The sequence below is a fragment of the Pleurodeles waltl genome, chromosome 2_2, assembly GCF_031143425.1.
Source record: "Pleurodeles waltl isolate 20211129_DDA chromosome 2_2, aPleWal1.hap1.20221129, whole genome shotgun sequence".
In the NCBI taxonomy this organism is placed as follows: domain Eukaryota; kingdom Metazoa; phylum Chordata; class Amphibia; order Caudata; family Salamandridae; genus Pleurodeles; species Pleurodeles waltl.
In genome coordinates this window covers 36,085,248-36,106,763 of record NC_090439.1, presented here as the reverse complement: position 1 = coordinate 36,106,763, position 21,516 = coordinate 36,085,248, and positions in this window count along the sequence as shown.

Genomic DNA, 21,516 nt, shown 5'->3' with positions numbered 1-21,516 from the left:
ATCTTGGATTCCCCTAGGTCTCTAGTTTTCAGAATTGCACAGGTTTGGTAGGTTTCCCTAGGTGCCGGCTGAGCTAGAGGCCAAAATCTACAGGTAGGCACTTTGCAAAAAACACCTCTGTTTTCTTTCAAAAATTTGGATGTGTCCACGTTGCGCTTTGGGGCGTTTCCTGTCGCGGGCGCTAGGCCTACCCACACAAGTGAGGTATAATTTTTCTCGGGAGACTTGGGGGAACGCTGGGTGGAAGGAAATTTGTGGCTCCTCTCAGATTCCAGAACATTCTGCCACAGAAATGTGAGGAACATGTGTTTTTTTAGCCAAATTTTGAGGTTTGCAAAGGATTCTGGGTAACAGAACCTGGTCCGAGCCACACAAGTCACCCCATCTTGGATTCCCCTAGGTCTCTAGTTTTCAGAAATGCACAGGTTTGGTAGGTTTCACTAGGTGCCGGCTGAGCTATAGGCCAAAATCTACAGGTAGGCACTTTGCAAAAAACACCTCTGTTTTCTTTCAAAAAATTGGATGTGTCCACGTTGCGCTTTGGGGCGTTTCCTGTCGTGGGCGCTAGGCCTACCCACACAAGTGAGGTATCATTTTTCTCGGGAGACTTGGGGGAACGCTGGGTGGAAGGAAATTTGTGGCTCCTCTCAGATTCCAGAACTTTCTGCAACAGAAATGTGAGGAACATGTGTTTTTTTAGCCAAATTTTGAGGTTTGCAAAGGATTCTGGGTAACAGAACCTGGTCCGAGCCACACAAGTCACCCCATCTTGGATTCCCCTAGGTCTCTAGTTTTCAGAAATGCACAGGTTTGGTAGGTTTCACTAGGTGCCGGCTGAGCTAGAGGCCAAAATCTACAGGTAGGCACTTTGCAAAAAACACCTCTGTTTTCTTTTAAAAATTTGGATGTGTCCACGTTGCGCTTTGGGGCGTTCCTGTCGCGGGCGCTAGGCCTACCCACACAAGTGAGGTATCATTTTTCTCGGGAGACTTGGGGGAACGCTGGGTGGAAGGAAATTTGTGGCTCCTCTCAGATTCCAGAACTTTCTGCCACAGAAATGTGAGGAACATGTGTTTTTTTAGCCAAATTTTGAGGTTTGCAAAGGATTCTGGGTAACAGAACCTGGTCCAAGCCACACAAGTCACCCCATCTTGGATTCCCCTAGATCTCTAGTTTTCAGAAATGCACAGGTTTGGTAGGTTTCCCTAGGTGCCGGCTGAGCTAGAGGACAAAATCTACAGGTAAACACTTTGCAAAAAACACCTCTGTTTTCTTTCAAAAAATTGGATGTGTCCACGTTGCGCTTTTGGGTGCTTCCTGTCGCGGCCGCTAGGCCTACCCACACAAGTGAGGTATCATTTATATCGGGAGACTTGGGGGAACGCTGGGTGGAAGGAAATTTGTGGCTCCTCTCAGATTCCAGAACTTTTCTGCCACAGAAATGTGAGGAACATGTGTTTTTTTAGCCAAATTTTGAGGTTTCCAAAGGATTCTGGGTAACAGAACCTGGTCCGAGCCACACAAGTCACCCCATCTTCGATTCCCCTAGGTCTCTAGTTTTCAGAAATGCATAGGTTTGGTAGGTTTCCCTAGGTGCCGGCTGAGCTAGAGGCCAAAATCTACAGGTAGGCACTTTGCAAAAAACACCTCTGTTTTCTTTCAAAAATTGGGATGTGTCCACGTTGCGTTTTGGGGTGTATTCTGTCGCAGCTGCTAGGCCTACCCACACAAGTGAGGTATCATTTTTATCTGGAGACTTGGGGGAACGCTGGGTGGAAGGAAATTTGTGGCTCCTCTCAGATTCCAGAACTTTCTGCCACAGAAATGTGAGGAACATGTGTTTTTTTAGCCAAATTTTGAGGTTTGCAAAGGATTCTGGGTAACAGATCCTAGTCCGAGCCCCACAAGTCACCCCATCTTGGATTCCCCTAGGTCCCTAGTTTTCAGAAATGCACAGGTTTGGTAGGTTTCTCTAGGTGCCGGCTGAGCTAGAGGCCAAAATCTACAGGTAGGCACTTTGCAAAAAACACCTCTGTTTTCTTTCAAAAATTGGGATGTGTCCACGTTGCGTTTTGGGGTGTATTCTGTCGCAGCTGCTAGGCCTACCCACACAAGTGAGGTATCATTTTTATCTGGAGACTTGGGGGAACGCTGGGTGGAAGGAAATTTGTGGCTCCTCTCAGATTCCAGAACTTTCTGCCACAGAAATGTGAGGAACATGTTTTTTTTTAGCCAAATTTTGAGGTTTCCAAAGGATTCTGGGTAACAGAACCTGGTCCGAGCCACACAAGTCACCCCATCGTCGATTCCCCTAGGTCTCTAGTTTTCAGAAATGCATAGGTTTGGTAGGTTTCCCTAGGTGCCGGCTGAGCTAGAGGCCAAAATCTACAGGTAGGCACTTTGCAAAAAACACCTCTGTTTTCTTTAAAAAATGTGGATGTGTCCACGTTGCGCTTTGGGGCGTTTCTTGTCGCGGGCGCTAGGCCTACCCACACAAGTGAGGTATCATTTTTATCGGGAGACTTGGAGGAACGCTATGTGGAAGGAAATTTGTGGCTCCTCTCAGATTCCAGAACTTTCAGCCACAGAAATGTGAGGAACATGTGTTTTTTTAGCCAAATTTTGAGGTTTGCAAAGGATTCTGGGTAACAGAACCTGGTCCGAGCCACACAAGTCACCCCATCTTGGATTCCCCTAGGTCTCTAGTTTTAGAAATGCACAGGTTTGGTAGGTTTCCCTAGTTGCCGGCTGAGCTAGAGGACAAAATCTACAGGTAGGCACTTTGCAAAAAACACCTCTGTTTTCTTTCAAAAAATTGGATGTGTCCACGTTGCGCTTTGGGGCGTTTCCTGTCACGAGCGCTAGGCCTACCAACAAAAGTGAGGTATCATTTTTATCGAGAGACTTGGGGTAACGCTGGGTGGAAGGAAATTTGTGGCTCCTCTCAGATTCCAGAACTCTCTGCCACAGAAATGTGAGGAACATGTGTTTTTTAGCCGAATTTTGAGGTTTGCAAAGGATTCTGGGTAACAGAACCTGGTCCGAGCTACACAAGTCACCCCATCTTGGATTCCCCTAGGTCTCTAGTTTTCAGAAATGCACATGTTTGGTAGGTTTCCCTAGGTGCCGGAAGAGCTAGAGGCTCCGGATGAGCTAGAGGCCAAAATCTACAGGTAGGCACTTTTAAAAAAACACCTCTGTTTTCTTTCAAAAATTGGGATGTGTCCACGTTGCATTTTGGGGTGTATTCTGTCGCGGCTGCTAGGCCTACCCACACAAGTGAGGTATCATTTTTATCTGGAGACTTGGGGGAACGCTGGGTGGAAGGAAATTTGTGGCTCCTCTCAGATTCCAGAACTTTCTGCCACAGAAATGTGAGGAACATGTGTTTTTTTAGCCAAATTTTGAGGTTGGCAAAGGATTCTGGGTAACAGAACCTAGTCCGAGCCCCACAAGTCACCCCATCTTGGATTCCCCTAGGTCTCTAGTTTTCAGAAATGCACAGGCTTGGTAGGTTTCCCTAGGTGCCGGCTGAGCTAGAGGCCAAAATCTACAGGTAGGCACTTTGCAAAAAACACCTCTGTTTTCTTTCAAAAATTTGGATGTGTCCACGTTGCGCTTTGGGGCGTTTCCTGTCGCGGGCGCTAGGCCTACCCACACAAGTGAGGTATAATTTTTCTCGGGAGACTTGGGGGAACGCTGGGTGGAAGGAAATTTGTGGCTCCTCTCAGATTCCAGAACATTCTGCCACAGAAATGTGAGGAACATGTGTTTTTTTAGCCAAATTTTGAGGTTTCCAAAGGATTCTGGGTAACAGAACTTGGTCCGAGCCACACAAGTCACCCCATCTTCGATTCCCCTAGGTCTCTAGTTTTCAGAAATGCATAGGTTTGGTAGGTTTCCCTAGGTGCCGGCTGAGCTAGAGGCCAAAATCTACAGGTAGGCACTTTGCAAAAAACACCTCTGTTTTCTTAAAAAAATTTGGATGTGTCCACGTTGCGCTTTGGGGCGTTTCTTGTCGCAGGCGCTAGGCCTACCCACACAAGTGAGGTATCATTTTTATGGGGAGACTTGGAGGAACGCTATGTGGAAGGAAATTTGTGGCTCCTCTCAGATTCCAGAACTTTCAGCCACAGAAATGTGAGGAACATGTGTTTTTTAGCCAAATTTTGAGGTTTGCAAAGGATTCTGGGTAACAGAACCTGGTCCGAGCCACACAAGTCACCCCATCTTGGATTCCCCTAGGTCTCTAGTTTTAGAAATGCACAGGTTTGGTAGGTTTCCCTAGGTGCCGGCTGAGCTAGAGGCCAAAATCTACAGGTAGGCACTTTGCAAAAAACACCTCTGTTTTCTTTCAAAAATTTGGATGTTTCCACGTTGCGCTTTGGGGCGTTTCCTGTCGCGGGCGCTAGGCCTACCCACACAAGTGAGGTATCATTTTTCTCGGGAGACTTGGGGGAATGCTGGGTGGAAGCAAATTTGTGGCTCCTCTCAGATTCCAGAACTTTCTGCCACAGAAATGTAAGGAACATGTGTTTTTTTAGCCAAATTTTGAGGTTTGCAAAGGATTCTGGGTAACAGAACCTGGTCCGAGCCACACAAGTCACCCCATCTTGGATTCCCCTAGGTCTCTAGTTTTTAGAAATGCACAGGTTTGGTAGGTTTCACTAGGTGCCGGCTGAGCTAGAGGCCAAAATCTACAGGTAGGCACTTTGCAAAAAACAACTCTGTTTCTTTCAAAAAAATGGATGTGTCCACGTTGCGCTTTGGGGCGTTTCCTGTCGCGGGCGCTAGGCCTACCCACACAAGTGTGGTATCATTTTTATCGGGAGACTTGGGGGAACGCTGGGTGGAAGGACATTTGTGGCTCCTCTCAGATTCCAGAACTTTCTGCCACAGTAATGTGAGGAACATGTGTTTTTTTAGCCAAATTTTGAGGTTTGCAAAGGATTCTGGGTAACAGAACCTGGTCCGAGCCACACAAGTCACCCCATCTTGGATTCCCCTAGGTCTCTAGTTTTCAGAAATGCACAGGTTTGGTAGGTTTCCCTAGGTGCCGGCTGAGCTAGATGGCAAAATCTACAGGTAGGCACTTTGCAAAAAACACCTCTGTTTTCTTTTAAAAAATTGGATGTGTCCACGTTGCGCTTTGGGGCGTTTCCTGTCGCGGGCGCTAGGCCTACCCACACAAGTGAGGTATCATTTTTCTCGGGAGACTTGGGGGAACGCTGGGTGGAAGGAAATTTGTGGCTCCTCTCAGATTCCAGAACTTTCTGCCACAGAAATGTGAGGAACATGTGTTTTTTTAGCCAAATTTTGAGGTTTGCAGAGGATTCTGGGTAACAGAACCTAGTACGAGCCCCACAAGTCACCCCATCTTGGATTCCCCTAGGTCTCTAGTTTTCAGAAATGCACAGGTTTGGTAGGTTTCCCTAGGTGCCAGCTGAGCTAGAGGCCAAAATCTACAGGTAGGCACTTTGCAAAAAACACCTCTGTTTTCTTTCAAAAAATTGGATGTGTCCACGTTGCGCTTTGGGGCGTTTCCTGACGCGGGCGCTAGGCCTACCCACACAAGTGAGGTATCATTTATCTCGGGAGACTTGGGGGAACGCTGGGTGGAAGGAAATTTGTGGCTCGTCTCAGATTGCAGAACTTTCTGCCACAGAAATGTGAGGAACATTTTTTTTTTTAGCCAAATTTTGAGGTTTGCAGAGGATTCTGGGTAACAGAACCTAGTCCGAGCCCTACAAGTCACCCCATCTTGGATTCCCCTAGGTCTCTAGTTTTCAGAAATGCACAGGTTTGGTAGGTTTCCCTAGGTGCCGGCTGAGCTAGAGGGCAAAATCTACAGGTAGGCACTTTGCAAAAAACACCTCTGTTTTCTTTCAAAAATGTTGATGTGTCCACGTTGCGCTTTGGGGTGTTTCCTGTTGCGGGCGCTAGGCCTACCCACACAAGTGAGGTATCATTTTTATCGTGAGACTTGGGGGAACGCTGGGTGGAAGGAAATTTGTGGATCCTCTCAGATTCCAGAACTTTCAGCCACAGAAATGTGAGGAACATGTGTTTTTTTAGCCAAATTTTGAGGTTTGCAAAGGATTCTGGGTAACAGAACCTGGTCCGAGCCACACAAGTCACCCCATCTTGGATTCCCCTAGGTCTCTAGTTTTCAGAATTGCACAGGTTTGGTAGGTTTCCCTAGGTGCCGGCTGAGCTAGAGGCCAAAATCTACAGGTAGGCACTTTGCAAAAAACACCTCTGTTTTCTTTCAAAAATTTGGATGTGTCCACGTTGCGCTTTGGGGCGTTTCCTGTCGCGGGCGCTAGGCCTACCCACACAAGTGAGGTATAATTTTTCTCGGGAGACTTGGGGGAACGCTGGGTGGAAGGAAATTTGTGGCTCCTCTCAGATTCCAGAACATTCTGCCACAGAAATGTGAGGAACATGTGTTTTTTTAGCCAAATTTTGAGGTTTGCAAAGGATTCTGGGTAACAGAACCTGGTCCGAGCCACACAAGTCACCCCATCTTGGATTCCCCTAGGTCTCTAGTTTTCAGAAATGCACAGGTTTGGTAGGTTTCACTAGGTGCCGGCTGAGCTATAGGCCAAAATCTACAGGTAGGCACTTTGCAAAAAACACCTCTGTTTTCTTTCAAAAAATTGGATGTGTCCACGTTGCGCTTTGGGGCGTTTCCTGTCGTGGGCGCTAGGCCTACCCACACAAGTGAGGTATCATTTTTCTCGGGAGACTTGGGGGAACGCTGGGTGGAAGGAAATTTGTGGCTCCTCTCAGATTCCAGAACTTTCTGCAACAGAAATGTGAGGAACATGTGTTTTTTTAGCCAAATTTTGAGGTTTGCAAAGGATTCTGGGTAACAGAACCTGGTCCGAGCCACACAAGTCACCCCATCTTGGATTCCCCTAGGTCTCTAGTTTTCAGAAATGCACAGGTTTGGTAGGTTTCACTAGGTGCCGGCTGAGCTAGAGGCCAAAATCTACAGGTAGGCACTTTGCAAAAAACACCTCTGTTTTCTTTTAAAAATTTGGATGTGTCCACGTTGCGCTTTGGGGCGTTCCTGTCGCGGGCGCTAGGCCTACCCACACAAGTGAGGTATCATTTTTCTCGGGAGACTTGGGGGAACGCTGGGTGGAAGGAAATTTGTGGCTCCTCTCAGATTCCAGAACTTTCTGCCACAGAAATGTGAGGAACATGTGTTTTTTTAGCCAAATTTTGAGGTTTGCAAAGGATTCTGGGTAACAGAACCTGGTCCAAGCCACACAAGTCACCCCATCTTGGATTCCCCTAGATCTCTAGTTTTCAGAAATGCACAGGTTTGGTAGGTTTCCCTAGGTGCCGGCTGAGCTAGAGGACAAAATCTACAGGTAAACACTTTGCAAAAAACACCTCTGTTTTCTTTCAAAAAATTGGATGTGTCCACGTTGCGCTTTTGGGTGCTTCCTGTCGCGGCCGCTAGGCCTACCCACACAAGTGAGGTATCATTTATATCGGGAGACTTGGGGGAACGCTGGGTGGAAGGAAATTTGTGGCTCCTCTCAGATTCCAGAACTTTTCTGCCACAGAAATGTGAGGAACATGTGTTTTTTTAGCCAAATTTTGAGGTTTCCAAAGGATTCTGGGTAACAGAACCTGGTCCGAGCCACACAAGTCACCCCATCTTCGATTCCCCTAGGTCTCTAGTTTTCAGAAATGCATAGGTTTGGTAGGTTTCCCTAGGTGCCGGCTGAGCTAGAGGCCAAAATCTACAGGTAGGCACTTTGCAAAAAACACCTCTGTTTTCTTTCAAAAATTGGGATGTGTCCACGTTGCGTTTTGGGGTGTATTCTGTCGCAGCTGCTAGGCCTACCCACACAAGTGAGGTATCATTTTTATCTGGAGACTTGGGGGAACGCTGGGTGGAAGGAAATTTGTGGCTCCTCTCAGATTCCAGAACTTTCTGCCACAGAAATGTGAGGAACATGTGTTTTTTTAGCCAAATTTTGAGGTTTGCAAAGGATTCTGGGTAACAGATCCTAGTCCGAGCCCCACAAGTCACCCCATCTTGGATTCCCCTAGGTCCCTAGTTTTCAGAAATGCACAGGTTTGGTAGGTTTCTCTAGGTGCCGGCTGAGCTAGAGGCCAAAATCTACAGGTAGGCACTTTGCAAAAAACACCTCTGTTTTCTTTCAAAAATTGGGATGTGTCCACGTTGCGTTTTGGGGTGTATTCTGTCGCAGCTGCTAGGCCTACCCACACAAGTGAGGTATCATTTTTATCTGGAGACTTGGGGGAACGCTGGGTGGAAGGAAATTTGTGGCTCCTCTCAGATTCCAGAACTTTCTGCCACAGAAATGTGAGGAACATGTTTTTTTTTAGCCAAATTTTGAGGTTTCCAAAGGATTCTGGGTAACAGAACCTGGTCCGAGCCACACAAGTCACCCCATCGTCGATTCCCCTAGGTCTCTAGTTTTCAGAAATGCATAGGTTTGGTAGGTTTCCCTAGGTGCCGGCTGAGCTAGAGGCCAAAATCTACAGGTAGGCACTTTGCAAAAAACACCTCTGTTTTCTTTAAAAAATGTGGATGTGTCCACGTTGCGCTTTGGGGCGTTTCTTGTCGCGGGCGCTAGGCCTACCCACACAAGTGAGGTATCATTTTTATCGGGAGACTTGGAGGAACGCTATGTGGAAGGAAATTTGTGGCTCCTCTCAGATTCCAGAACTTTCAGCCACAGAAATGTGAGGAACATGTGTTTTTTTAGCCAAATTTTGAGGTTTGCAAAGGATTCTGGGTAACAGAACCTGGTCCGAGCCACACAAGTCACCCCATCTTGGATTCCCCTAGGTCTCTAGTTTTAGAAATGCACAGGTTTGGTAGGTTTCCCTAGTTGCCGGCTGAGCTAGAGGACAAAATCTACAGGTAGGCACTTTGCAAAAAACACCTCTGTTTTCTTTCAAAAAATTGGATGTGTCCACGTTGCGCTTTGGGGCGTTTCCTGTCACGAGCGCTAGGCCTACCAACAAAAGTGAGGTATCATTTTTATCGAGAGACTTGGGGTAACGCTGGGTGGAAGGAAATTTGTGGCTCCTCTCAGATTCCAGAACTCTCTGCCACAGAAATGTGAGGAACATGTGTTTTTTAGCCGAATTTTGAGGTTTGCAAAGGATTCTGGGTAACAGAACCTGGTCCGAGCTACACAAGTCACCCCATCTTGGATTCCCCTAGGTCTCTAGTTTTCAGAAATGCACATGTTTGGTAGGTTTCCCTAGGTGCCGGAAGAGCTAGAGGCTCCGGATGAGCTAGAGGCCAAAATCTACAGGTAGGCACTTTTAAAAAAACACCTCTGTTTTCTTTCAAAAATTGGGATGTGTCCACGTTGCATTTTGGGGTGTATTCTGTCGCGGCTGCTAGGCCTACCCACACAAGTGAGGTATCATTTTTATCTGGAGACTTGGGGGAACGCTGGGTGGAAGGAAATTTGTGGCTCCTCTCAGATTCCAGAACTTTCTGCCACAGAAATGTGAGGAACATGTGTTTTTTTAGCCAAATTTTGAGGTTGGCAAAGGATTCTGGGTAACAGAACCTAGTCCGAGCCCCACAAGTCACCCCATCTTGGATTCCCCTAGGTCTCTAGTTTTCAGAAATGCACAGGCTTGGTAGGTTTCCCTAGGTGCCGGCTGAGCTAGAGGCCAAAATCTACAGGTAGGCACTTTGCAAAAAACACCTCTGTTTTCTTTCAAAAATTTGGATGTGTCCACGTTGCGCTTTGGGGCGTTTCCTGTCGCGGGCGCTAGGCCTACCCACACAAGTGAGGTATAATTTTTCTCGGGAGACTTGGGGGAACGCTGGGTGGAAGGAAATTTGTGGCTCCTCTCAGATTCCAGAACATTCTGCCACAGAAATGTGAGGAACATGTGTTTTTTTAGCCAAATTTTGAGGTTTCCAAAGGATTCTGGGTAACAGAACTTGGTCCGAGCCACACAAGTCACCCCATCTTCGATTCCCCTAGGTCTCTAGTTTTCAGAAATGCATAGGTTTGGTAGGTTTCCCTAGGTGCCGGCTGAGCTAGAGGCCAAAATCTACAGGTAGGCACTTTGCAAAAAACACCTCTGTTTTCTTAAAAAAATTTGGATGTGTCCACGTTGCGCTTTGGGGCGTTTCTTGTCGCAGGCGCTAGGCCTACCCACACAAGTGAGGTATCATTTTTATGGGGAGACTTGGAGGAACGCTATGTGGAAGGAAATTTGTGGCTCCTCTCAGATTCCAGAACTTTCAGCCACAGAAATGTGAGGAACATGTGTTTTTTAGCCAAATTTTGAGGTTTGCAAAGGATTCTGGGTAACAGAACCTGGTCCGAGCCACACAAGTCACCCCATCTTGGATTCCCCTAGGTCTCTAGTTTTAGAAATGCACAGGTTTGGTAGGTTTCCCTAGGTGCCGGCTGAGCTAGAGGCCAAAATCTACAGGTAGGCACTTTGCAAAAAACACCTCTGTTTTCTTTCAAAAATTTGGATGTTTCCACGTTGCGCTTTGGGGCGTTTCCTGTCGCGGGCGCTAGGCCTACCCACACAAGTGAGGTATCATTTTTCTCGGGAGACTTGGGGGAATGCTGGGTGGAAGCAAATTTGTGGCTCCTCTCAGATTCCAGAACTTTCTGCCACAGAAATGTAAGGAACATGTGTTTTTTTAGCCAAATTTTGAGGTTTGCAAAGGATTCTGGGTAACAGAACCTGGTCCGAGCCACACAAGTCACCCCATCTTGGATTCCCCTAGGTCTCTAGTTTTTAGAAATGCACAGGTTTGGTAGGTTTCACTAGGTGCCGGCTGAGCTAGAGGCCAAAATCTACAGGTAGGCACTTTGCAAAAAACAACTCTGTTTCTTTCAAAAAAATGGATGTGTCCACGTTGCGCTTTGGGGCGTTTCCTGTCGCGGGCGCTAGGCCTACCCACACAAGTGTGGTATCATTTTTATCGGGAGACTTGGGGGAACGCTGGGTGGAAGGACATTTGTGGCTCCTCTCAGATTCCAGAACTTTCTGCCACAGTAATGTGAGGAACATGTGTTTTTTTAGCCAAATTTTGAGGTTTGCAAAGGATTCTGGGTAACAGAACCTGGTCCGAGCCACACAAGTCACCCCATCTTGGATTCCCCTAGGTCTCTAGTTTTCAGAAATGCACAGGTTTGGTAGGTTTCCCTAGGTGCCGGCTGAGCTAGATGGCAAAATCTACAGGTAGGCACTTTGCAAAAAACACCTCTGTTTTCTTTTAAAAAATTGGATGTGTCCACGTTGCGCTTTGGGGCGTTTCCTGTCGCGGGCGCTAGGCCTACCCACACAAGTGAGGTATCATTTTTCTCGGGAGACTTGGGGGAACGCTGGGTGGAAGGAAATTTGTGGCTCCTCTCAGATTCCAGAACTTTCTGCCACAGAAATGTGAGGAACATGTGTTTTTTTAGCCAAATTTTGAGGTTTGCAGAGGATTCTGGGTAACAGAACCTAGTACGAGCCCCACAAGTCACCCCATCTTGGATTCCCCTAGGTCTCTAGTTTTCAGAAATGCACAGGTTTGGTAGGTTTCCCTAGGTGCCAGCTGAGCTAGAGGCCAAAATCTACAGGTAGGCACTTTGCAAAAAACACCTCTGTTTTCTTTCAAAAAATTGGATGTGTCCACGTTGCGCTTTGGGGCGTTTCCTGACGCGGGCGCTAGGCCTACCCACACAAGTGAGGTATCATTTATCTCGGGAGACTTGGGGGAACGCTGGGTGGAAGGAAATTTGTGGCTCGTCTCAGATTGCAGAACTTTCTGCCACAGAAATGTGAGGAACATTTTTTTTTTTAGCCAAATTTTGAGGTTTGCAGAGGATTCTGGGTAACAGAACCTAGTCCGAGCCCTACAAGTCACCCCATCTTGGATTCCCCTAGGTCTCTAGTTTTCAGAAATGCACAGGTTTGGTAGGTTTCCCTAGGTGCCGGCTGAGCTAGAGGGCAAAATCTACAGGTAGGCACTTTGCAAAAAACACCTCTGTTTTCTTTCAAAAATGTTGATGTGTCCACGTTGCGCTTTGGGGTGTTTCCTGTTGCGGGCGCTAGGCCTACCCACACAAGTGAGGTATCATTTTTATCGTGAGACTTGGGGGAACGCTGGGTGGAAGGAAATTTGTGGATCCTCTCAGATTCCAGAACTTTCAGCCACAGAAATGTGAGGAACATGTGTTTTTTTAGCCAAATTTTGAGGTTTGCAAAGGATTCTGGGTAACAGAACCTGGTCCGAGCCACACAAGTCACCCCATCTTGGATTCCCCTAGGTCTCTAGTTTTCAGAATTGCACAGGTTTGGTAGGTTTCCCTAGGTGCCGGCTGAGCTAGAGGCCAAAATCTACAGGTAGGCACTTTGCAAAAAACACCTCTGTTTTCTTTCAAAAATTTGGATGTGTCCACGTTGCGCTTTGGGGCGTTTCCTGTCGCGGGCGCTAGGCCTACCCACACAAGTGAGGTATAATTTTTCTCGGGAGACTTGGGGGAACGCTGGGTGGAAGGAAATTTGTGGCTCCTCTCAGATTCCAGAACATTCTGCCACAGAAATGTGAGGAACATGTGTTTTTTTAGCCAAATTTTGAGGTTTCCAAAGGATTCTGGGTAACAGAACTTGGTCCGAGCCACACAAGTCACCCCATCTTCGATTCCCCTAGGTCTCTAGTTTTCAGAAATGCATAGGTTTGGTAGGTTTCCCTAGGTGCCGGCTGAGCTAGAGGCCAAAATCTACAGGTAGGCACTTTGCAAAAAACACCTCTGTTTTCTTAAAAAAATTTGGATGTGTCCACGTTGCGCTTTGGGGCGTTTCTTGTCGCAGGCGCTAGGCCTACCCACACAAGTGAGGTATCATTTTTATGGGGAGACTTGGAGGAACGCTATGTGGAAGGAAATTTGTGGCTCCTCTCAGATTCCAGAACTTTCAGCCACAGAAATGTGAGGAACATGTGTTTTTTAGCCAAATTTTGAGGTTTGCAAAGGATTCTGGGTAACAGAACCTGGTCCGAGCCACACAAGTCACCCCATCTTGGATTCCCCTAGGTCTCTAGTTTTAGAAATGCACAGGTTTGGTAGGTTTCCCTAGGTGCCGGCTGAGCTAGAGGCCAAAATCTACAGGTAGGCACTTTGCAAAAAACACCTCTGTTTTCTTTCAAAAATTTGGATGTTTCCACGTTGCGCTTTGGGGCGTTTCCTGTCGCGGGCGCTAGGCCTACCCACACAAGTGAGGTATCATTTTTCTCGGGAGACTTGGGGGAATGCTGGGTGGAAGCAAATTTGTGGCTCCTCTCAGATTCCAGAACTTTCTGCCACAGAAATGTAAGGAACATGTGTTTTTTTAGCCAAATTTTGAGGTTTGCAAAGGATTCTGGGTAACAGAACCTGGTCCGAGCCACACAAGTCACCCCATCTTGGATTCCCCTAGGTCTCTAGTTTTTAGAAATGCACAGGTTTGGTAGGTTTCACTAGGTGCCGGCTGAGCTAGAGGCCAAAATCTACAGGTAGGCACTTTGCAAAAAACAACTCTGTTTCTTTCAAAAAAATGGATGTGTCCACGTTGCGCTTTGGGGCGTTTCCTGTCGCGGGCGCTAGGCCTACCCACACAAGTGTGGTATCATTTTTATCGGGAGACTTGGGGGAACGCTGGGTGGAAGGACATTTGTGGCTCCTCTCAGATTCCAGAACTTTCTGCCACAGTAATGTGAGGAACATGTGTTTTTTTAGCCAAATTTTGAGGTTGGCAAAGGATTCTGGGTAACAGAACCTAGTCCGAGCCCCACAAGTCACCCCATCTTGGATTCCCCTAGGTCTCTAGTTTTCAGAAATGCACAGGCTTGGTAGGTTTCCCTAGGTGCCGGCTGAGCTAGAGGCCAAAATCTACAGGTAGGCACTTTGCAAAAAACACCTCTGTTTTCTTTCAAAAATTTGGATGTGTCCACGTTGCGCTTTGGGGCGTTTCCTGTCGCGGGCGCTAGGCCTACCCACACAAGTGAGGTATAATTTTTCTCGGGAGACTTGGGGGAACGCTGGGTGGAAGGAAATTTGTGGCTCCTCTCAGATTCCAGAACATTCTGCCACAGAAATGTGAGGAACATGTGTTTTTTTAGCCAAATTTTGAGGTTTCCAAAGGATTCTGGGTAACAGAACTTGGTCCGAGCCACACAAGTCACCCCATCTTCGATTCCCCTAGGTCTCTAGTTTTCAGAAATGCATAGGTTTGGTAGGTTTCCCTAGGTGCCGGCTGAGCTAGAGGCCAAAATCTACAGGTAGGCACTTTGCAAAAAACACCTCTGTTTTCTTAAAAAAATTTGGATGTGTCCACGTTGCGCTTTGGGGCGTTTCTTGTCGCAGGCGCTAGGCCTACCCACACAAGTGAGGTATCATTTTTATGGGGAGACTTGGAGGAACGCTATGTGGAAGGAAATTTGTGGCTCCTCTCAGATTCCAGAACTTTCAGCCACAGAAATGTGAGGAACATGTGTTTTTTAGCCAAATTTTGAGGTTTGCAAAGGATTCTGGGTAACAGAACCTGGTCCGAGCCACACAAGTCACCCCATCTTGGATTCCCCTAGGTCTCTAGTTTTAGAAATGCACAGGTTTGGTAGGTTTCCCTAGGTGCCGGCTGAGCTAGAGGCCAAAATCTACAGGTAGGCACTTTGCAAAAAACACCTCTGTTTTCTTTCAAAAATTTGGATGTTTCCACGTTGCGCTTTGGGGCGTTTCCTGTCGCGGGCGCTAGGCCTACCCACACAAGTGAGGTATCATTTTTCTCGGGAGACTTGGGGGAATGCTGGGTGGAAGCAAATTTGTGGCTCCTCTCAGATTCCAGAACTTTCTGCCACAGAAATGTAAGGAACATGTGTTTTTTTAGCCAAATTTTGAGGTTTGCAAAGGATTCTGGGTAACAGAACCTGGTCCGAGCCACACAAGTCACCCCATCTTGGATTCCCCTAGGTCTCTAGTTTTTAGAAATGCACAGGTTTGGTAGGTTTCACTAGGTGCCGGCTGAGGTAGAGGCCAAAATCTACAGGTAGGCACTTTGCAAAAAACAACTCTGTTTCTTTCAAAAAAATGGATGTGTCCACGTTGCGCTTTGGGGCGTTTCCTGTCGCGGGCGCTAGGCCTACCCACACAAGTGTGGTATCATTTTTATCGGGAGACTTGGGGGAACGCTGGGTGGAAGGACATTTGTGGCTCCTCTCAGATTCCAGAACTTTCTGCCACAGTAATGTGAGGAACATGTGTTTTTTTAGCCAAATTTTGAGGTTTGCAAAGGATTCTGGGTAACAGAACCTGGTCCGAGCCACACAAGTCACCCCATCTTGGAGTCCCCTAGGTCTCTAGTTTTCAGAAATGCACAGGTTTGGTAGGTTTCCCTAGGTGCCGGCTGAGCTAGATGGCAAAATCTACAGGTAGGCACTTTGCAAAAAACACCTCTGTTTTCTTTTAAAAAATTGGATGTGTCCACGTTGCGCTTTGGGGCGTTTCCTGTCGCGGGCGCTAGGCCTACCCACACAAGTGAGGTATCATTTTTCTCGGGAGACTTGGGGGAACGCTGGGTGGAAGGAAATTTGTGGCTCCTCTCAGATTCCAGAACTTTCTGCCACAGAAATGTGAGGAACATGTGTTTTTTTAGCCAAATTTTGAGGTTTGCAGAGGATTCTGGGTAACAGAACCTAGTACGAGCCCCACAAGTCACCCCATCTTGGATTCCCCTAGGTCTCTAGTTTTCAGAAATGCACAGGTTTGGTAGGTTTCCCTAGGTGCCAGCTGAGCTAGAGGCCAAAATCTACAGGTAGGCACTTTGCAAAAAACACCTCTGTTTTCTTTCAAAAAATTGGATGTGTCCACGTTGCGCTTTGGGGCGTTTCCTGACGCGGGCGCTAGGCCTACCCACACAAGTGAGGTATCATTTATCTCGGGAGACTTGGGGGAACGCTGGGTGGAAGGAAATTTGTGGCTCGTCTCAGATTGCAGAACTTTCTGCCACAGAAATGTGAGGAACATGTTTTTTTTTAGCCAAATTTTGAGGTTTGCAGAGGATTCTGGGTAACAGAACCTAGTCCGAGCCCTACAAGTCACCCCATCTTGGATTCCCCTAGGTCTCTAGTTTTCAGAAATGCACAGGTTTGGTAGGTTTCCCTAGGTGCCGGCTGAGCTAGAGGGCAAAATCTACAGGTAGGCACTTTGCAAAAAACACCTCTGTTTTCTTTCAAAAATGTTGATGTGTCCACGTTGCGCTTTGGGGTGTTTCCTGTTGCGGGCGCTAGGCCTACCCACACAAGTGAGGTATCATTTTTATCGTGAGACTTGGGGGAACGCTGGGTGGAAGGAAATTTGTGGATCCTCTCAGATTCCAGAACTTTCAGCCACAGAAATGTGAGGAACATGTGTTTTTTTAGCCAAATTTTGAGGTTTGCAAAGGATTCTGGGTAACAGAACCTGGTCCGAGCCACACAAGTCACCCCATCTTGGATTCCCCTAGGTCTCTAGTTTTCAGAAATGCACAGGTTTGGTAGGTTTCCCTAGGTGCCGGCTGAGCTAGAGGCCAAAATCTACAGGTAGGCACTTTGCAAAAAACACCTCTGTTTTCTTTTAAAAATTTGGATGTGTCCACGTTGCGCTTTGGGGCGTTCCTGTCGCGGGCGCTAGGCCTACCCACACAAGTGAGGTATCATTTTTCTAGGGAGACTTGGGGGAACGCTGGGTGGAAGGAAATTTGTGGCTCCTCTCAGATTCCAGAACTTTCTGCCACAGAAATGTGAGGAACATGTGTTTTTTTAGCCAAATTTTGAGGTTTGCAAAGGATTCTGGGTAACAGAACCTGGTCCAAGCCACACAAGTCACCCCATCTTGGATTCCCCTAGATCTCTAGTTTTCAGAAATGCACAGGTTTGGTAGGTTTCCCTAGGTGCCGGCTGAGCTAGAGGACAAAATCTACAGGTAAACACTTTGCAAAAAACACCTCTGTTTTCTTTCAAAAAATTGGATGTGTCCACGTTGCGCTTTTGGGGCGTTTCCTGACGCGGGCGCTAGGCCTACCCACACAAGTGAGGTATCATTTATCTCGGGAGACTTGGGGGAACGCTGGGTGGAAGGAAATTTGTGGCTCGTCTCAGATTGCAGAACTTTCTGCCACAGAAATGTGAGGAACATGTTTTTTTTTAGCCAAATTTTGAGGTTTGCAGAGGATTCTGGGTAACAGAACCTAGTCCGAGCCCTACAAGTCACCCCATCTTGGATTCCCCTAGGTCTCTAGTTTTCAGAAATGCACAGGTTTGGTAGGTTTCCCTAGGTGCCGGCTGAGCTAGAGGGCAAAATCTACAGGTAGGCACTTTGCAAAAAACACCTCTGTTTTCTTTCAAAAATGTTGATGTGTCCACGTTGCGCTTTGGGGTGTTTCCTGTTGCGGGCGCTAGGCCTACCCACACAAGTGAGGTATCATTTTTATCGTGAGACTTGGGGGAACGCTGGGTGGAAGGAAATTTGTGGATCCTCTCAGATTCCAGAACTTTCAGCCACAGAAATGTGAGGAACATGTGTTTTTTTAGCCAAATTTTGAGGTTTGCAAAGGATTCTGGGTAACAGAACCTGGTCCGAGCCACACAAGTCACCCCATCTTGGATTCCCCTAGGTCTCTAGTTTTCAGAATTGCACAGGTTTGGTAGGTTTCACTAGGTGCCGGCTGAGCTATAGGCCAAAATCTACAGGTAGGCACTTTGCAAAAAACACCTCTGTTTTCTTTCAAAAAATTGGATGTGTCCACGTTGCGCTTTGGGGCGTTTCCTGTCGTGGGCGCTAGGCCTACCCACACAAGTGAGGTATCATTTTTCTCGGGAGACTTGGGGGAACGCTGGGTGGAAGGAAATTTGTGGCTCCTCTCAGATTCCAGAACTTTCTGCAACAGAAATGTGAGGAACATGTGTTTTTTTAGCCAAATTTTGAGGTTTGCAAAGGATTCTGGGTAACAGAACCTGGTCCGAGCCACACAAGTCACCCCATCTTGGATTCCCCTAGGTCTCTAGTTTTCAGAAATGCACAGGTTTGGTAGGTTTCACTAGGTGCCGGCTGAGCTAGAGGCCAAAATCTACAGGTAGGCACTTTGCAAAAAACACCTCTGTTTTCTTTTAAAAATTTGGATGTGTCCACGTTGCGCTTTGGGGCGTTCCTGTCGCGGGCGCTAGGCCTACCCACACAAGTGAGGTATCATTTTTCTCGGGAGACTTGGGGGAACGCTGGGTGGAAGGAAATTTGTGGCTCCTCTCAGATTCCAGAACTTTCTGCCACAGAAATGTGAGGAACATGTGTTTTTTTAGCCAAATTTTGAGGTTTGCAAAGGATTCTGGGTAACAGAACCTGGTCCAAGCCACACAAGTCACCCCATCTTGGATTCCCCTAGATCTCTAGTTTTCAGAAATGCACAGGTTTGGTAGGTTTCCCTAGGTGCCGGCTGAGCTAGAGGACAAAATCTACAGGTAAACACTTTGCAAAAAACACCTCTGTTTTCTTTCAAAAAATTGGATGTGTCCACGTTGCGCTTTTGGGTGCTTCCTGTCGCGGCCGCTAGGCCTACCCACACAAGTGAGGTATCATTTATATCGGGAGACTTGGGGGAACGCTGGGTGGAAGGAAATTTGTGGCTCCTCTCAGATTCCAGAACTTTTCTGCCACAGAAATGTGAGGAACATGTGTTTTTTTAGCCAAATTTTGAGGTTTCCAAAGGATTCTGGGTAACAGAACCTGGTCCGAGCCACACAAGTCACCCCATCTTCGATTCCCCTAGGTCTCTAGTTTTCAGAAATGCATAGGTTTGGTAGGTTTCCCTAGGTGCCGGCTGAGCTAGAGGCCAAAATCTACAGGTAGGCACTTTGCAAAAAACACCTCTGTTTTCTTTCAAAAATTGGGATGTGTCCACGTTGCGTTTTGGGGTGTATTCTGTCGCAGCTGCTAGGCCTACCCACACAAGTGAGGTATCATTTTTATCTGGAGACTTGGGGGAACGCTGGGTGGAAGGAAATTTGTGGCTCCTCTCAGATTCCAGAACTTTCTGCCACAGAAATGTGAGGAACATGTGTTTTTTTAGCCAAATTTTGAGGTTTGCAAAGGATTCTGGGTAACAGATCCTAGTCCGAGCCCCACAAGTCACCCCATCTTGGATTCCCCTAGGTCTCTAGTTTTCAGAAATGCACAGGCTTGGTAGGTTTCCCTAGGTGCCGGCTGAGCTAGAGGCCAAAATCTTTCTTTTAGGCACTTTGCAAAAAACACCTCTGTTTTCTTTCAAAAATTTGGATGTGTCCACGTTGCGCTTTGGGGCGTTTCCTGTCGCGGGCGCTAGGCCTACCCACACAAGTGAGGTATCATTTTTCTCGGGAGACTTGGGGGAACGCTGGGTGGAAGGAAATTTGTGGCTCCTCTCAGATTCCAGAACTTTCTGCCACAGAAATGTGAGGAACATGTGTTTTTTTAGCCAAATTTTGAGGTTTGCAAAGGATTCTGGGTAACAGAACCTGGTCCAAGCCACACAAGTCACCCCATCTTGGATTCCCCTAGATCTCTAGTTTTCAGAAATGCACAGGTTTGGTAGGTTTCCCTAGGTGCCGGCTGAGCTAGAGGACAAAATCTACAGGTAAACACTTTGCAAAAAACACCTCTGTTTTCTTTCAAAAAATTGGATGTGTCCACGTTGCGCTTTTGGGTGCTTCCTGTCGCGGCCGCTAGGCCTACCCACACAAGTGAGGTATCATTTATATCGGGAGACTTGGGGGAACGCTGGGTGGAAGGAAATTTGTGGCTCCTCTCAGATTCCAGAACTTTTCTGCCACAGAAATGTGAGGAACATGTGTTTTTTTAGCCAAATTTTGAGGTTTCCAAAGGATTCTGGGTAACAGAACCTGGTCCGAGCCACACAAGTCACCCCATCTTCGATTCCCCTAGGTCTCTAGTTTTCAGAAATGCATAGGTTTGGTAGGTTTCCCTAGGTGCCGGCTGAGCTAGAGGCCAAAATCTACAGGTAGGCACTTTGCAAAAAACACCTCTGTTTTCTTTCAAAAATTGGGATGTGTCCACGTTGCGTTTTGGGGTGTATTCTGTCGCAGCTGCTAGGCCTACCCACACAAGTGAGGTATCATTTTTATCTGGAGACTTGGGGGAACGCTGGGTGGAAGGAAATTTGTGGCTCCTCTCAGATTCCAGAACTTTCTGCCACAGAAATGTGAGGAACATGTGTTTTTTTAGCCAAATTTTGAGGTTTGCAAAGGATTCTGGGTAACAGATCCTAGTCCGAGCCCCACAAGTCACCCCATCTTGGATTCCCCTAGGTCCCTAGTTTTCAGAAATGCACAGGTTTGGTAGGTTTCTCTAGGTGCCGGCTGAGCTAGAGGCCAAAATCTACAGGTAGGCACTTTGCAAAAAACACCTCTGTTTTCTTTCAAAAATTGGGATGTGTCCACGTTGCGTTTTGGGGTGTATTCTGTCGCAGCTGCTAGGCCTACCCACACAAGTGAGGTATCATTTTTATCTGGAGACTTGGGGGAACGCTGGGTGGAAGGAAATTTGTGGCTCCTCTCAGATTCCAGAACTTTCTGCCACAGAAATGTGAGGAACATGTTTTTTTTTAGCCAAATTTTGAGGTTTCCAAAGGATTCTGGGTAACAGAACCTGGTCCGAGCCACACAAGTCACCCCATCGTCGATTCCCCTAGGTCTCTAGTTTTCAGAAATGCATAGGTTTGGTAGGTTTCCCTAGGTGCCGGCTGAGCTAGAGGCCAAAATCTACAGGTAGGCACTTTGCAAAAAACACCTCTGTTTTCTTTAAAAAATGTGGATGTGTCCACGTTGCGCTTTGGGGCGTTTCTTGTCGCGGGCGCTAGGCCTACCCACACAAGTGAGGTATCATTTTTATCGGGAGACTTGGAGGAACGCTATGTGGAAGGAAATTTGTGGCTCCTCTCAGATTCCAGAACTTTCAGCCACAGAAATGTGAGGAACATGTGTTTTTTTAGCCAAATTTTGAGGTTTGCAAAGGATTCTGGGTAACAGAACCTGGTCCGAGCCACACAAGTCACCCCATCTTGGATTCCCCTAGGTCTCTAGTTTTAGAAATGCACAGGTTTGGTAGGTTTCCCTAGTTGCCGGCTGAGCTAGAGGACAAAATCTACAGGTAGGCACTTTGCAAAAAACACCTCTGTTTTCTTTCAAAAAATTGGATGTGTCCACGTTGCGCTTTGGGGCGTTTCCTGTCACGAGCGCTAGGCCTACCAACAAAAGTGAGGTATCATTTTTATCGAGAGACTTGGGGTAACGCTGGGTGGAAGGAAATTTGTGGCTCCTCTCAGATTCCAGAACTCTCTGCCACAGAAATGTGAGGAACATGTGTTTTTTAGCCGAATTTTGAGGTTTGCAAAGGATTCTGGGTAACAGAACCTGGTCCGAGCTACACAAGTCACCCCATCTTGGATTCCCCTAGGTCTCTAGTTTTCAGAAATGCACATGTTTGG